Source organism: Moschus berezovskii, chromosome 7, assembly GCF_049115385.1.
Source record: "Moschus berezovskii isolate FMDL1 chromosome 7, NW_MosBer_1.0, whole genome shotgun sequence".
In the NCBI taxonomy this organism is placed as follows: domain Eukaryota; kingdom Metazoa; phylum Chordata; class Mammalia; order Artiodactyla; family Moschidae; genus Moschus; species Moschus berezovskii.
In genome coordinates, this window is record NC_142466.1 from 3,367,774 (window position 1) to 3,380,346 (window position 12,573).

General features: G+C 51.1%; 1 long non-coding RNA gene across 1 annotated transcript; it reads right to left on the minus strand.

The window, feature by feature from the left end:
• Positions 1–1,223: 1,223 nt before the first annotated feature.
• On the minus strand, positions 1,224–12,475 carry LOC148777220 (uncharacterized). Its single transcript, XR_016037784.1, has 3 exons — positions 12,357–12,475; positions 2,070–2,322; positions 1,224–1,332 (listed from the first exon to the last, which is right to left on the minus strand). It is a non-coding gene; the product is annotated as an uncharacterized LOC148777220 (long non-coding RNA).
• Between the last annotated feature and the right edge of the window lie 98 nt (positions 12,476–12,573).

Genomic DNA, 12,573 nt, shown 5'->3' on the forward strand with positions numbered 1-12,573 from the left:
CTGCCCCTCTTACCCATGCCCCCAGGCCTCCTTTGCATTGCCCTTTCTGATAGGAAGGGAAGGTAATTATTACTAGTTTCCCACGAGCCTCCAGAAGAGAATCTGTATATTTACAAGCATGGATGAGTTTTCTTTTGTCACACACATGAAGCACACTTCAAAAGCTACTCTGTTTCTTACCTCTTGTATCTTAGAGATCATTTCATAACTGCACATAAAGAACTACATCATTCTTTTTAGTAGCGGCCTAAAATTCCATTATATGGAAGCACCAGATTAATCAGCCCCTTGCATGCTCAGGCCCTTCAGTTGTTTTCAACTCTTTGCAACCCTGTGGACTGTAGCCCACCAGGCTCTTCTGTCCATGGAATTCTCCAGGCAAGAATACCGGAGTGGATTGCCATGCGCTCTTCCAGGGGTTCTTGTTGACCCAGGAATCGAACAAACATCTCCTGCAGCTCCTGCATGTCAATAGGCAGATTCTTTACCACTGAGTCATTGGGGAAGCCCCAGTCAGCCCCTTCCTGATGGACAATGAGGCTGTCTGCAGCGTTCATTGTTACAGACCATGACTATTTTGTAAATATTAGTTTGTGCACGTGTGCATATGAATGTAAGATCAATTCCTAGAAGTAGAATTGCTAGTGCTTATTAAATACAGTATGCGCTTTAAAAATTCGACTGAATTTTGCCAAGCAACCCTCCAGAGAGGTGGCAGTGTGTTTAGACCACCAGCAATGAAAGGCAGCGCAGAGAGTGCTTTCCATATGAGGAATGACTGTTAGCTGCAAGAGCTGAGCTGGGGGCCTGTGCGTGGACAGATGTTCATCCTAGGACAAGTGACAAAGATCAGGCAACACCACCAACAGGCAAGCCACCCGTTTTACAGATGACAAAACAGGCACTGGGAATTGACAAGCTTCACCCAGGGTCATGGCCTGGGTCCTGTAAGCATGGGGCAATTTCCAGACAATATCTGTTTCACCCTCTGATCTCAGCTCTGATCTCTTGCGCTGACTTAGCAAAAACTTGGAGAACCAGCTCCTTTCTACTGTGAACTGAAAGCTGAGCCACCCACGTATTTCAGGGCTTTCTGAGTCACTGTATTCACCTCTACAAGAAACCGGGATCTATCACACACACACACACACACACACTCACCCAGGGACTGTTTCCAACCAGGATGGGGCCCACAGAGCCCTGACCATTCACAGATCCAAGGTTCCAAGGTGAATAGCAGTGATTATCCTGGACATTCATCCACCAGCCTAAAGAACCAAAAATCTCACCAGACTCTCTCCGTGGTGACCGCTAGGTGGAGGGCAGTGAGGACTGGAAAGAAGTGAGAGGGACACGTGAGCCAGGAGTGTTCTCATTAGCCATTCTGGAGACAGAAATAAGCACAGCAAAAATAGTTCTCTGTCTTTGTACTTGGAAAGTACCTCACACCCACTAACTCACCCTACTTCACAGAACTTCTCTGAGTTATACCGGGCTGCTGCTGCTAAGTCACTTCAGTTGTGTCCGACTCTGTGTGACCCCATAGACGGAAGCCCACTAGGCTCCCCCGTCCCTGGGATTCTCCAGGCAAGAACACTGCCGGGCAGGGATTCTTATATTCACAGTCCCCGTTTGAGAGCTGTTAAAAAGGAACTAGGACTTCCTTACTGCTAGAGAGGTAAAGAGACTAGAGGCAGAGCCTAGGATTCAGAGGTTAAATCCTGGCCACACCCTGTTGTGCACTTGTGGTGAGCAATCTCCTGCAATACACGTCCACAAAAACCATCCCTTGTCTGCCCGCATGCAAAGCGAGTCACTCTGTCCCTAGAAATGTTGTTAGAGGCCCTCCAGTGCGTGGCTAGACATGAATTCCTTTCTCTGGGTCCTCTTCTTTGTTTCAGCTCCATAAATACATCCTTTGTATGTACATCCAAGAAGACTCTTGGGATATTTCTGAGGGATACGTTTGCACTCTATCAGGTGCCTGGTATGGCCTCTGGAACATGAAAGGGAAAGTGAAGTCTCTCAGTCGTGTCCGACTCTTTGCGACCCCATGGACTATAGCCTACCAGGCTCCTCAGTCCGTGGAATTTTCCAGGCAAGAGTACTGGAGTGGGTTGCCATTTCCTTCTCCAGGGGATCTTCCCAACCCAGGGATCGAACCTGGGTCTCCCTCATTGCAGGCAGACGCTTTACCGACTGAGCCAGCGGTGCTGAATAAAAAATGTTTCTTCAGGGACTTCCCTGGTGATCCAGTGGTTAAGACTCCACTCTTCCAATGCAGAGGGCACAGGTTCCATCCCTGGTCAGGGAACTAGGATCCTACATGGCACACAGACAAAAAAAAAAAAAAAAAAAGGCTTTTTCAGTGTGTTTCTTCTGCTATATTTAAAATAGATAACCAACAAGGACCTACAGATCTAGCACAGGGAACTCTGCTCACTATTTTGCGGCAGCCTGGATGGGAGGGGAGTTTGAGGGAGAAGGGATACATGTATATGTATGCCTAGTCCCTTCACCGTTCACCAGAAACTGTTACAACATTGTTAATCAGCTATACCCCAATACAAAATAAAAGGTTTTGGCTTTTTTTTTTTAAGTGTGTTTCTGGGTTGGCCGAAAGTATAGATAGATAAATGGACAGATGGAGAGATGAATGGGTAGATGGTTGGGTGGAATATGGGTTTAATATGTTTCTGTGTTTGTTTTTTAACTTCCTTACACAGTATCCATTCTCCCTTCCAAATATCATCTTGATATCCTTTTATGGACTTATTTCTCCTCCAGGCTCTACAGTCTCAGGGGTACTGCGAAGCCCAGAGTTCTATCCTCTCCCAGCGAAGAAGCAAGCAAGTGACACCAGCTTGGCTGTTTACCCTCCCTCCCCTAGGACTATGAATCTTTAATAGATTGAGACGTGGATAGGAAACATGGCTGGGGTATATTTGGTTCAACAGTGGTACCCTGATGAGACTGTCCAGTAGCACTGCCGCCCAGATGCCCTGGTTTCTCACTTGCCCTTTTTCCAAGTCAGGTTCTCCAATGCTCTGTCCACTCTGTGAACTACTCAGCATCGCCCCCAGTACAATACCCTCCTGCTTAAGTTGTTTTCTACATTAATAAACAAAGAATTCTATTTTTTATTATTTTATTTCTATTTGGCTGTGCTGGATTTTCATTGCCGTGAGGGCTCTTTTTCTCTAGTTGCACAGGCGGGAGCTGCCCTCAAGGTGCAGTGCACAGGCTTCTCATTGCGGTGGCTTCCCTTGTTGTGGAGCACAGGCCCTAGGGCGTGTGGGCTTCAATAGTTGTGGCACGTGGGCTCAGTAGTTGTGGCTCCTGGGCTGTAGGGCACAGGCTCAGTAGTTGTGGCACAAAGGCTTAGTAGTCACACAGCATGTGGGATCTTCCTGGACCAGGGATCGAACCCGTGTTTCCTGCATTGGCAGGTGGATTCTTAACCACTGAGCCACCAGGGAAGCCCCGAAGAATTTTACATGTCACAGACGTAGAAATGAATGGAAAGGTGGCGGGGGGGGGGGGGCGGCAGCGGGTGGAGAAAGGGAAGGAGTGACGGAGGGAGTGAGGTGAAAGGACCGACCAGTACTGCCCACACAAGGACTTCATGAGCTAGGGAGTAAGGTGAGTCCCGGGCCTTGGTGAATCCCTTCCCTTGGACGGGAAGGAAGGAGAGATAATAAGATAACCCCTCAGCCTTAGCTGCAGGAGAAGTGATGTGAATCGATTTTAGGGGCAATAGCACACGTACCCCCAACTCTCCTCCGGAATACCACAAATCCTCTAGTTTTGTATCTTTCAACCGAGAACAGCCTCAGGAACAATACTGTCAAACCTCCACTTCCTAGATGAGGAAATGGAGGGCCTCAAAGGGCAGAGGTCTGCCAACATCTCACAAAGAGGACTGGAGCTGAACTGGGGCCAGAGCCCAGATCTAAATCCCTGTCCCCCCATCTTGTCACTGCCCAGAGCTGCCTCTGTCCAGAGTGACTAAGGTGCAGAATTTCCAAATCCCATTTTGAGAAAATTCCCCAAGGGGATTTCCTCGCGAATGCCTCAGGAGGTCCTAAGGTCCCTCTTTCTGTGGCCTGAACACTCTGTGGCCTGAACACTCTGCGGCCAGGGGTGAGTTGGGGGCAGGTTGGAAAAGAAACAGGAGACTGCAGACCCCCAGCCCCAGGCATGGCTGCAACAGGCAAGAGGTCAAGGGGGTCTCAGAACCAGCTCTTAAAAGGGGGCAGAATCCAGACCGCAGTCACAGAGCCCTGTGAGATTCTGAAACTTGTGTTACATCCTTTGTCAGTCTGTCTGTGAAACTTTGAAAAAGGGGTCTGTGTGCTGGCCTGCAGGGCCAGCCAGGAAAGGGGAAGTGGGGACCAGGTCTCACCCAGTGGCCAGGCTCAGAGGACGAGAAATCCAGGGCCTGAGTCTCTGAAATCTGCCACACAGAAGGCAGGAAAGTTCAAGGCAGGCCTGAGTCATTACCGTTTTTTGTGTGCTTTCTGCCTAATAACGAAATAACACCTGAAATATCTAGCAATGCCTAAAATATCCAGCACAGTGCTGAACAGCTAGTGGAAAATCACCGTCAATTTCCCTCACCTGCCCCCATGTCTCCTGACGCTGAGCTGAGATGAATACCTCTCCTGGGCTGGGGGTAGGGGCGGGGGCCGAGTATCATAAGGGAGGAAACTCTGGGGCCTGACATTTGGGAGAACAGAGAGAAAGCATTGCTTTCTTTATGTGCTGGTGCCAGGATTGGCGATGGGCTGTCAACTGGTTGCCTCCTTTCATCCTCTGGGATGTCCCAGGAGCTAGGAGTTTCTGGCCTGTTCCTAGAAAGGAAACCGAAGTGTCAGTTCAGTCAGTTCAGTCGCTCAGTCGTGTCCGACTCTCCGCGACCCCATGAATCACAGCACGCCAGGCCTCCCTGTCCATCACCAACTCCCGGAGTACACTCAAACTCATGTCCACAGAGTCGGTGATGCCATCCAGCCATCTCATTCTCTGTCGTCCCCTTCTCCTCCCGCCCCCAACCTTTCCCAGCATCAGAGTCTTTTCCAGTGAGTCAACTCGTCGCATGAGGTGGCCAAAGTATTGCAGTTTCAGCTTTAGCATCAGTCCCTCCAATGAACATCCAGGATTGATCTCCTCTAGAATGGACTGGTTGGATCTCCTTGCAGTATAAGGGACTCTCAAGAGTCTTCTCCAACACCACAGTTCAAAAACATCGATTCTTCGGCGATCAGCCTTCTTCACAGTCCAACTCTCACATCCATACATGACCACGGGAAAAACCATTACCTTGACTAGACGGACCTTGGTTGGCAAAGTAATGTCTCTGCTTTTTAATATACTATCAAGGTTGGTCATAACTTTCCTTCCAAGGAGCAAGCGTCTTTTAATTTCATGGCTGCAATCAGCATCTGCAGTGATTTTGGAGCCCAAAAAAACAAAGTCTGACACTGTTTCCACTGTTTTTCCATCTATTTCCCATGAAGTGATGGGACCAGATGCCATGATCTTTGTTTTCTGAATGTTGAGTTTCAAACCAACCTTTTCACTCTCCTCCTTCACCTTCATCAAGAGGCTTTTGAGTTCCTCTTCACTTTCTGCCATAAGGGTAGTGTCATCTGCATATCTGAGGTTATTGATATTTCTCCCAGCAATCTTGATTCCAGCTTGTGCTTCTTCCAGCCCAGCGTTCCTCATGATGTACTCTGCATATAAGTTAAATAAGCAAGGTGACAATATACAACCTTGACGTACACCTTTTCCTATTTGGAACCAGTCTGTTGTTCCATGTCCAGTTCTAACTGTTGCTTCCTGACCTGCATACAGGTTTCTCAAGAGGCAGGTCAGGTGGTCTGGGATTCCCATCTCTTTCAGAATGTTCCACAGTTTATTGTGATCCACACAGTCAAAGGCTTTGGCATAGTCAATGAAGCAGAAATAGATGTTTTTCTGAAACCGAAGTGTAGACGAGTTAATAACTCGACCAAAGATATACAGAGAGTAAATGATCTGTTTATCCCCGCCTTCGCCAGGCTTTCTCCTAGGGTCTAGGGACAGCGGAAGGGGGCTCAGAAAGTGCTCACAGAGAAAGGGGAAGCCTGCAACAAACACGCAAAGTAAAACCAAGAACAGACTCCCAAGTGTCAGGAGGAGGAGGCCCTGAAATTGCCCCATCCCCCATCCCCAGCAATTTTGGAAGAACCTATCCTTCTGTCCGGGCCTTGATGCCCCACCTCCAGGGCGCCTTGTGGTGGGCTCCTCCAGTACCCCCCCAAACCTGCCCCGAAGCGAAAGGGGTGAGCACACGAGCAAACACACCACCTGTGGTCTCCAGCCGTAGTAAACAAGCAGGGTGCACACAGCCCCTGTCCTGTGTGGTGAAGGAGCCAGCAGAGGGGAGGCTGAGAAGCTGCAGCCCTTCGACCCTGCTGTGGTTGAACCCGGAGAAAGGGTGTCATGGTCGGTGCCCTGACAGTGAGATGTACCAGGGGATGGAAAAGGGAAGAGCGGCCCAGAATAGGATGACAGGATGAGCAAACCGCAGCTGGGCCCCCTGGGGCTCCTGAGCACAGGGCTTCCTGTGTCCCCGTTTCTTTGATTAACGGCCTTCATTCAGCCTCCATGACCTTCCCTGAGTTCCACTGGGCAGATTCAGGCAGTTGTTAATTAGGGAAAGGAGGGGATGAGAGACCAGGGAGAAACAGTGGCAGCTGCTCACGTGGAGTAGCTGTCCCCATGTCGGCGTTTCTGTCATCGAATGTGCCGTTGCTGCTCTAGTGTGACCGCCTGCCCCCGGGTGGTAGGGGTTTGTAGATGGCAGCCGCCAGGCTCGCTCTCCTCGGCTCATCCTCCCTCTAGAAGGTTCCCCAGACCCTCAGTAGGAGTGGGCGCTGCTGCGGGTGTGAGTGTGTCCTCGTGCCCCGTGTGACGTTGCACGGCTAGCCGCACTCTGTGTTTGCACGCTTCCTCCTGCGCTCCTGGGATCGGGCAGCATGGCGGGAACGCAGAGACTGGATTCCGCTGCAGTCAGGACTTGCTCCTGCTGAGCTTCGGGGTGAGTACTGGCCGGCCTGGTCCCGCGGGGGCACTTAGGCCACGCCCTGAGAGTGGAGGGTCAGCGGGTCTCCGGAGGTCGGCCGGCGAGAGCCCTCAGCAGCAGAGAACGTGACCTTGGCGCATGGCTGGTGCCGGACTGGTCAGAGCTCGGCCTGAGGCTCCCGCGCGTCTGTGCGCACGGGTGTCCCTCCCACAGCGGCAGTGCTGCTGGCCATGCCCTGCGTGCACGGTCTCGGAGGGAGCAGGGCCCAGGGCGTCAGGGTTCTCGAGGCTGCCCTGCCAGCGTTTCTCACGGAGGTGCACCGGCAGCTGGGGCTTGGCCGCCGCTGAGGGGTCACCCTCCCTTGCAGGTGCTGCTCTGGGCGGTCCTCTGGTGGGGCCGGCCCGGGGGCCCAGCTCTGCTCGAGCCGCTCTGAGGGCAGGAGGCTGTCTGCTCTGTCCTGTTCTCTCAGCTAGAAAGCTGGATTGGGTTTTGGGGATTGTTACCAGCAGCTTTTAGCTATACTTCAGAATAAAGTCCGCCACAGAGTTCTCTCCTTCATCTGCTTGGTCCTCCGTGTTTCTCTGAATTCTCAAAGCCCCTGAAGCCTTGAATGGGGTTGGGGGGGGTGTGTCTGGAGGGGCAGGGGCTCGGGCACCAGCCGCCGTCCCAGGACTGACTCGTCTGTGTGTTTCCAGTTTACCCACACTACTTCTACAGGTGATTAGACAGCGTCCAGGATACGACAGAGACTACATTTTCAACTCGATGCAATCTTTAATCTGTTGATACTTGTTATATGGACCCGAAGATACTTTATGACAGGGTTTTTAATTAGTGAAAAGCTCATGGATACCATAGAGAAAATAATTTTAGAATTTCATGTTTCTTATGTTTATGTAAACTTATGACTTCATTTATATAATTACTTACTTGTATATTCAGGCTATAAATATCCTTTCAGATCAATTCGTGTTCTGATACCTGATTTTAGTCTTTCAAATGAATGTACTGTAGTGCTTGTCTGTATCAATCCTATGAACAAATATAGGGCGTTTGTAAATGATGCATTTATTGTAATTATTCTTGTTTAATTTTTACATGTTAAACCATGAGAGAAAGGCTTTTCCTGCGATTGTAAAATCATCATGACACGGTGTGCATTCTCCTTCCAGAATGTAACCGAGCTCTCCAACAATCACTCTGAAATCAGCAAACTTAATTCCAACCAATGGTTGTTGGATTTTAACGACTGACCTAAACCGTACTTTTTCTGGCAAGAAATGCTTTTTCTCTGCAGCGCGAAGCGATTTAAAAGTACTGGGTGTTAAATGTGAGCTTCTGATGAAATTTGGGCTGAAAGGATGACTAGAAGACGACTATGAAAATCTCTCCGGTAACCTAGTCTCTGGACTCGGATCCCTCCTCTCCGGTGAGACTCTTCGGGGACCAATCGTGATGCCCTGCACCTGCTGCGGAGCCATCCAGCTGGACAGCGAAGGTGCCACTTCCCAGACAGACAGCGTAGTGCAGCTCTGACAAAGGCCTTATTTGTATGTAAATCATCTTTTTACATCTGTTTCTAAACATGTTTAAAGAATGGACCTAGGCATATATTTTTAGATTGCAATGACATAGCCATTCTGGATTGTATAAGTAGCAAATGTAACTTTTACTTTTTCAGCGGCACATTAAAAAAGCCAGCAAGAGATGCGTTCAGATCACGGTGTGATATTTATTATGCAGCTGGATCTCGGTAGACAGAGACAGCATGTCTCTTTACATGTGGGTTCTGCCTTTAATTTACTCGTACAATTCATTCTTACTGTTCTGTTTTCCTATTAATCTTTTGTGAACTTCCTGAATATGTGACAAAGTACGAACAGTCTACTTTTGAACTTTTTTTATTGCAGTATTATTTATTGCTTTCTTTCAATAAAGTACTGAAGCAAAATTTCCCACTGCCAATCAAGAGTGCCGAGGGTAAGCTGTCCTCTCCCTGAGAACAGACCAGAACTGGTAATGGGAGCCCGTGTCATCACACGGGCATTCTGTTAGGAGTCGATGGATACAATGGAAAGGCCAGAAGGCGAAGACATAGGTGTCCCCAAAGGACGACCGACGGGGTGTTCATGCCCTTGGCTCCGGAGCCAAGAGGCTCCATCACTTCAGCATCTGCCGGGGGCAGGTCCTCTCCCATCATCAGACCCTAGTCCAGCATCAGGCCATCCCCCAGCATCAGGCCCTAGTCCAGCATCTGACATTCCCCCTGCATCAGACCCTCCCCCAGCATCAGATCCTAGTCCAGCATCAGCCCTTAGTCCAACATCATGCCCTCCCCGAGCATCAGATCCTAGTCCAGCACCACGCCCTCCCCCAGCATCAGACCCTAGTCCAGCATCAGAAGCCCCCCCCAGCATCAGACTCCCTCCCCCCTCAGCATCAGACCATCCCTCCCAGCTTCAGGACCTAGTCCAGAATCAGACCTTCTGGGGCATTAGACCTTGCCCCAGCGTCAGGCACTCCCCCAGCATCAGACCTTAGTCCAGCATCAGAGGTTACCCAAAATATCAGGCCCTAGTCCAACATAAACCCTCCCCCAGCATCAGGCCCTATTCCAGTAGCAGGCCCTCCCCAAGCATCAGACCCTAGTCCAGCATCAGACACTCGTCCAGCAACAGGCCCTCCCCAGCTTCCGACCCTAGTCTTGCATAAGACGTTCCCCTCAGCATCAGAAGTTCCCCAAATCAGACCTTCCTCCAGAATCAGACCATCCCACAGTGTCAGGCACACCCCGTCACAGACCCTCCCCCAAAATGAGACCCTAGTCCAGCATCAGGCCCACCCCCACCCTCAGACCCTCCCCAGGCATCAGACCCTTCCCAGTATCAGGCCCTCCACCTCCAGTATGAGGTGTGGCATCCCCACTTTTCTGACACTCCTTAGCACACTCAGGCAGTCCCAGTGCAGCAGGACAATAGCTCTTGCAGGAGGTGCATTTTTATGAATCACCTGCGGAGCAGCAGCAGCTGGGGTTCCTTTCAGGTCAAGGACAGGCGAAGAGGAGGCACTTGTGCAGGAGGCAGTGGTGGCTGAGGGCACGTTCCCCAGCTCTGCATCCTCCCCGAGGGTGGGGGAGGGCCTGATGCTGGACTAGGGGCTTTGCTTTCCTGCTCTCTCACGGGCCCCAGGGCGGTGTCCTTCCAGATTCACGGTCTCCTTGATGTCTCAAGCCCAAGACCTGAGTTGCGTCCCAGTCCTGCATGGCAGAGGGCTGGGAACACCCAAGATCAAGGGCTGAAAAGATCCCGGGGGACAGCCGGGCCCCAGAGGGTGGCAGGGCAGGGGATGAGCCTGGCCGCCCACAGAGGGCCCCACAGCAGCACTGGAAGGAGAACAGTGATGTCTTAGCTCACTCGGGGATGCTGCCCGGCCTAGCGCTCAAGAGATGTTACCGCCGGCAGCTCTGTGGACGCAGGAAGCCTGGTGAGTGACACTACTCCACTTGGGCCGTGTGGGTGGGCACTGCTGACCACGGCCTCGGTTTCCGTTCTGGTTCTACTGTCCCTCCGAGGGCTGACGGGTTCCTCTTCCGAACGGTACAGGTATTCTCTTTATGTGGGTTAGCGCATCCCTGCTTGTTTCCGTCAGCACTGCTGTCGCTCATCCTGTGTTTCCCTCTTTACAACCTGTGCTTGCTGCTCTTCTGGTTTAACTTAGGAGCATGGAATTGTAGCATGTATATTATCATAAGTGACCAGTCCAGGTTCGACGCATAAATTTTCCTCTGTTCATTTCTTTGCATTTGTGCTTTTTTAATAAAATTCTTTTTTAGAAATTAAAAAAAAAAAATAAAGAATTGAATATGTCAGTGAAAAAAAAAAAAACAAAACTTAGGAGCAGCCCTTATTTTCTGCATTTCCTAGTTGTCAGCATTCACTGGGGCTTTCCAGGTGGCGCTCGTGGTAAAGATCCTGCCTGCCAATGCAAGAGATAACAAGAGACGTGGGTTCGATCCCTGGGTCAAGAAGATGCCCTGGAGGAGGGCATGACAACCCACTCCAGTATTCTTGCCTGGAGAATCCCCTGGACAGAGGAGCTACTGGGCTACAGTCCCTGGGCTTGCAGAGTGTCGGACACGACTGAAGCAGTTCAGCACACACTCAGGTTTTAGTTCAGTCGCTCAGTTGTGCCCGACTCTTTGCCGCTCCATGGACGGCAGCACTCCAGGCTTTCCTGTTCTTTTCACTATTTCCTGGAGTTTGCTAAAACTCTCGTCCATTGAATCAGTGATGCCATAGAACCATCTCATTCCTGTTGCATCCACCGGAGAGGTGGCTGGGGTTCGGCAAAGTGCCCGGTCCCACTGCGTGGGTGTGAACCTGCCTCACCACTCCCTAACCGCGGGGCCATGTCTCCTCTGTAAATCGGGAGGAGGCAGCCCCTGCTTGGTGAGGGGCATGCGCAGCATCTGGTACACAGTCAATGCAGCATCCCTCGCAGTGCTGTATTTCTGAATAACAGGGAGAGATGTAATAACCTGCTCCTTTTCCCCTCTTGTCCCTAAACTGCGCTCCAGACCACATCTGCGTTACTTACCCCTGTACATCCCACACCCAGCACAAACAAGACACTCAGCAAATATCTGGCTGGAGAGGCAGGAACACACCCTGTCCTCCAGGAGATGGCGCCGAGTGAGGTGGGGGCCTGGTGATGACACTGTGTGCTGAGGAGCCCCCAGGAGGACCTGCGCGGCTGTGGGGTGGGACGGGGGCTGTGGGCAGAGCCCCTGACAGGCTCCTGGGGGTGGGGACGGTGGCAGGAAGGAGGGGGCTCTTCCTTGTGGGCTGTCCACAGATTGTACCTCACCCCTCACTGATGAGCACTTAGCCGTTTCCAAACACCTGTCACTGTTCTGGAGGAAACAACCATTGCCCAGCTCCTACTCAAGCAATTTGGGAGAATATGTTTCTAGCATTGGAGTATAAACATCTGCTTTATTCATTCCATGCTCCCTTCGTCCACCCATCCAGCCAGCCATCTGTTCATCCATCTATCCACTCACTAATCTATCCACCCATCCACTGACGAATTCATCCATCCATCCACCCAACCACTCATTAACTCATCAGATCATCTCAGACCCACCGAGAAGATAGACGCCTCCTCCGCTCCTGCTCCCAGGAGGACCCCCAGCGTGAGTGACAGGTGCCTCGTGGGGATGACGGGGGAGACGCAGAAGGGACATGCCTGCAGGCCCCCTAACTCCGAACGGTGAAGCACCCACCTGGTCCGAATGCCTCCTTGCCGGGGTGTCCAGGCCGGCCCTTTTACTTCTTTTGAAATATGCGGCTGATGGAGTACCTGATGCTTTTGTTTTTTGCTGCTTTGTGTGGCAAGTCCTGGCTGCTGCTGCTGCTGGGGTTGTTCCCGGGGCTGTCCTGGGAGCCTGTCGAGCTTCAGGGAGAGAAAACGACCGTTATCCAGCACCCTCGTGCAAACAT